At 57.6% G+C, this 4,642-nt stretch overlaps 1 long non-coding RNA gene across 2 annotated transcripts; it reads left to right on the forward strand.

The window, feature by feature from the left end:
* The first annotated feature begins 1,869 nt into the window (after positions 1–1,869).
* On the forward strand, positions 1,870–3,603 carry LOC120324968. 2 transcript variants are annotated; one of them, XR_005566709.1, is made up of 4 exons: positions 1,870–1,973; positions 2,798–2,836; positions 3,365–3,450; positions 3,559–3,603. It is a non-coding gene; the product is annotated as an uncharacterized LOC120324968 (long non-coding RNA). The 2 variants fall into 2 exon arrangements; XR_005566710.1 differs by having other exon boundaries at positions 3,365–3,454; positions 3,559–3,599.
* Positions 3,604–4,642: the final 1,039 nt, after the last annotated feature.

Genomic DNA, 4,642 nt, shown 5'->3' on the forward strand with positions numbered 1-4,642 from the left:
CTGAAGTGCCGTTCCCCAGGGGGCCCCTGCCCAGCACTGAACTTGCTTGTGCACTTGCTGTCCCTTTCCCAGAGCCGAAGCGTCGGGTGCGGGTGCCGGGGGCATGGAGCTGCCAAGGACAAACTGGGAGGGTGTTTGCGAGGGAAGGGGGGAGAAGGAGCTCTTGACGTGCTTTTTTTCCTTCTTCATCCCACAGAATTGCCACGGGAGGAAATACTTCAGAGGGGCTTCCCTCCGGATAAGCCCTGAATGTGCCAGGAGGTTTCAGCCGGGAGGAAAGGAGCTGTGGAAGAAAAGCAGCCTAAAAATAGCCAGCGGGGATCATCAGGTTTTCCAGCCAAGAAGCACAAGGAGAGAGATGAGGGAATGGGGTTCCAATTCCTAATGATTTGGTGGGTGCAGGAATGATTTGTGTGTGTTTTCCAGTGCCTTTTGATTCCTGAGATGGTTTTAAAATGATGGCTTTAGCAATCAACTAAATCGGAGATGTTGTTTCTGGGAGGAAATGGTGCCAAATAAATGCAGAGTTTTGGGTCAGGTTTTGGGATGATTTGGGGTCAGTTTTGGGGTCAGTTTTGGGTCAGGTTTTGGGATGATTTGGGTCAGGTTTTGGGGTCAGTTTTGGGTCAGCTTTTGGGGTGATTTGGGTCGGTTTTGGGTCAATTTTTGGGGAGCACTGGGTGTTCCTGGGGGTTGTTGGGGAGCACTGGGTGTTTACTGGGGAGCACTGGGAGAGAAGATGAAAAATAAAGAGAATAAAAAATAAACGAAATAAAAAAATGAAACATAAAAAACAAAAGAAAATTAAAAAAAAAAAAAGGCAAAAAAACTAAAAAGGAAATAAAATGAAAATGAAATAAAAGAGAAAAAAAAAAAAGAAAAAAAAAAAGAAACCCCTTCTTGGGCACCCCGTTTCCTCTCCTCCCGCCCCCCGACCCGTAAATTGCGGGGTCATCACCCCTCAAATGTGAGACGGGGATCCCAAAATGCGGGTGGGGGAACCCCAGGGAGCCGAAAAAGCGGAGGGGGAGCCGCAGTAAGAAAGCGAAGCCGGGCGGTCGGGCGGCGGGGTGGGGGGGGGCAGGCAAGGTGGCGACGGCGGCGCGTGCGCAGTCGTTGGCAAGACGCCGGCGATCACGTGGTAAGTAAGGGCAGCCAGGAGCGGGACCGGCGACGCATGCGCAGTGGCTCTCGTGGCGGTGCAGCGCTCCCCGCTCGAGTTAAGGGCCGGTTCCGGCGGCAGGGCGGGACTGGCGGTCTCCCGTCTCTGGCGGGGTGTGTGTGGGGGGAATAACGTGAAGATTTTTTGGGGTGAAAGCGCAGAAATTAGCGAGGAGGGCCGGTAATTTGGGTAAACTCGGTCACCGGAAGTAGAGAGCGACCGGAAGTCCTCCAAGGCCCCGGCCCGGCAGTCCGCCAAGCCCACAGTAAAGATGGCGCCGCCAGGACCGGAACGACCACACTAAAGATGGCGGCCCCGGCCCGGAAGTTCGCCCCGACGCCACACTCAAGATGGCGCCGCCAGGACCGGAACTTAGCCGAGGCCACACTCAAGATGGCGGCGAGAGGCCCCCGCCCTGGCCTCAGAGAGGCGTCTATCCTGTTGCCTGACCTCCGCCGCGACCCGGACCCCCGCCCCGCGCCCGCAGCGCCGTCTCGCCGCGCCGCTTCCCGCTGTGGGGACGGGGCGGGGCGCTCGGCGGCGCCGGGCGCGGGCGGCAGGTTCGCGGGCGGCGGCAGGCACCGGCGCGGGCAGACCCCTCTCGCGCCGCGCCGCGCCGCGCACGCGCGACGATCCCACGCGGTCGCCGTCCTCCCGCCCCGTTCCGCCCCGCCCCGCTCCGCTCCGCTCCCGGTCGGTCCCGCCGTGCCCCGGAGATGCTGTCGGGGCTGCGCCGCCGCCTCCCCCCCCCCCCGGAAGCGACCCACGGCGGCAGATCCGACGTCGGGCTCTGCAGGAGATCGTCGCCGGGGTAAGCGGGGGCCCGGCGGGGGGGCGGCGGCCGCTCTTCTGCCTCTCCCGCGGCCAGCGGGGCCTGCAGGCAGGGGAAGCGACGGGCAGCTTTCTCGCCTCTGCGGAGAAACTTGCACCTGCGTGCCGCCGCAGGGCCGGGTTCGGATGTGCCCTGGCATTGCACACGCACCACACCCCCCCGCGGGGAGGGTCTGCGCTGCCTCGGGGACCCTGTCTGTGCTGCCGGGAGAGAGAAATCCTTTGGGAAGCTGGGCTGGAAACAGCAACTCTGTGAACTGCTCAGCTTTTCCTAGGCAAGGGCAGGTTTTAGGGAAGAAAGGCCCGGACGCGCGAAAGGCGCCGCGGGTCTCGCCAAGGGGGGGGGGGGCGCGCTGCAGCTGCAGTGCCGCTCCCGGCCGTGTCCGCCAGGCGGCGACTGTGAGGCAGGGCCCGGCGCTCGGGGGCGCTCTGGCAAGCGACGCTTGCCCTGGGAAAGCGGCGGGCTTTGGCCACTGCCGGCCTTCCCCCGCAGTGCCCGGGCTGGCCCAGCGCCTGGCAAAACCTCGTAGGGAAAAGGCAAGCAACACCTGCGGTGGTTCTGCCCTTTCTTTAGCCAGGGACTGGAACACAGACAAAATCAAGGGGCTCTTTGACCTGGGCAGGCTCCCAGCATTTTTCAGCCTTCCTTAGCAGGGCATTCTCACCCTCTGAAAAGCTGAAAGGCTTTAACAGCTGGAGACGCGCCTGCAGCTGTGCAGATTAATGTCCTTTCTTTTAGGAAACGAAGGGGAAGTTTTCCTGTTGTGAGCCTAAATACCGAGTCTACTCTGCTTTTTCAATCAGGTGACGAAGCTTATGGAAAAAAAGACCAAAGGCCTCGAGGTGAGTCCATTCTACCCAGTTCTGCTTTTCTGGGATCGGGTTGGGAAAATCACGTGAAATTCTGAAAAGCTTCTCTCCGTGTTTTCTAGTTGTTTTTTCAGCCTTGGTGTAAGTTTCATGTAGAAAAGGGCATAGAATTGTTAGAACAGAGAAACACGACTTTCTCGGGAGAGATGGAAGAAAAGGCTGCTGATTCCAGTTCTGCTTTTCTTGTCTTCTGTTAGACTGTCATTTTCTCTCCCCTACTGTTCAAACAGGCAGCAATTAATTGCTCTGCTGAAGAGTTTGCTGTACTAAGTGTCTGTCAAATCGATGCCTTCAACTCAAGATAGCACCTGCTCCTTAGTTACAAAAAGCTCCTCACAGGAAATTTTCAGGCGTGCCCATAAACCTCCTGGCTGTTTGTTTGGGAGTACAGGGTTTTCTCGTCTGTAACAGAATAGTCGTGGCATTTGCTATGGAATGCTGGTGGCAATCTAGTCAGAAGAGGCCCCCGTGCTTCACTAATTTTGCCTTTTTGTTGTTCAGGGTGACTTCTTCCCAGGGATGTTCTTCTTGACCCCCCGGGGCAAACGGAGGTGTCAGCGTCAGGAGCCATCCTAACTGAGGCCCTGGTAGGTCAGTGCTTTTTGTGTGACCGGACGGTGAAGCTGTCTGTGGGAATGACCTGGCTAGTGCTCGGTGTGGTCCTAATTAAGGTGTCTTTTACTCCGTGTTCCCAGGCTCCCTCTTTCCCTTCGGTCGCCGTGGGTGTGCCGGACGCCTCTGGCAGGACTAACCCCGTGGCTTTTCTGTCCAACGTGCTGTGCTGTGCTGTGTGTGCCTGCAGGTAAGAAAAGCGGGGAGTGCAGTCCCTCTGCTTTGCTCGCTGTGTCTCTTGGGGAGTGATTTTGGAGGGGAATCCCAGAGCGATTTGGTTTGAAGGGGACCTTCAAAGGCCAGCCTGCCTTCCGTGGGCAGGGACACCTTCCGCTCTCATCCCCGGCTGGATGCTCCCAGTCCCGTCCAGCCCGGCCTGGAACACTTGCAGGGATGGGGCAGGCTCAGCTTCCCTGGGCAGTGTGCTCTAATATCTCTGCACTGGCATCCTGAAAAATGTCGTCAGCGTGTTTTGTTCAACGATGGTAAGCAGGACCCGGGTGAAGAGGACATTCTGTTAGGTGCAGAGGGAAATAATTCTCCTTTGAAGCCAAATGGATTCAGATTTGCACGAGTCTTGTCTGCCTTATGTTTGAATTGCTTTCTATTCTAGGCAGTTGTTTTAAATTAAACTTTTATTTTGTGTCTCCCCCCCAGTATCCTGTCCAAGACAAAGCTACCTTTCCTCGTGGGAATGGACCGGCCGGGCTTTGGCAGTCTGGCCCCTCGAAAGCCTTAAGTGACCTCTTCCAACAGGGGAAGACTGAAGCAAGCGGTGCCAGACAGAACTGGAGTTTCTGGAGAATAAAAGCTGGAAGCGTGCCCCCGAAAATCCCCCCGGCTGGTCAGCGGTCTGACTTGCACGGACCGGTGGCCTTGGCCAGGAGCGGTCCTGCGGGAAGCGCCTTTGCCCAGGCTGTAATTTTAATTTCCATTGGATGCTTGGCAAAGCCCCCCTGGGTGAGCCCCAGTGCCTGGCAGGAGCGGAGCGGGCTTCCAGGGAGGTATTCACCTGGTCAGCGGCAGGAGCCATCCTACCTGAGGCCTCGGTGAGTGCTTTTTGTGTGACGGGACAGTGAAGCTGTGGGAATGACCTGGCTAGTGCTCGGTGTGGTCCTAATTAAGGTGTCTTTTACTCCGTGTTCCCAGGCTCCCTGTTTTCCTTCG

Source organism: Pipra filicauda, unplaced genomic scaffold (genome assembly GCF_003945595.2).
Source record: "Pipra filicauda isolate LSUMZ 115617 unplaced genomic scaffold, ASM394559v2 scaffold78_size3787270_pilon, whole genome shotgun sequence".
NCBI classification, from domain to species: domain Eukaryota; kingdom Metazoa; phylum Chordata; class Aves; order Passeriformes; family Pipridae; genus Pipra; species Pipra filicauda.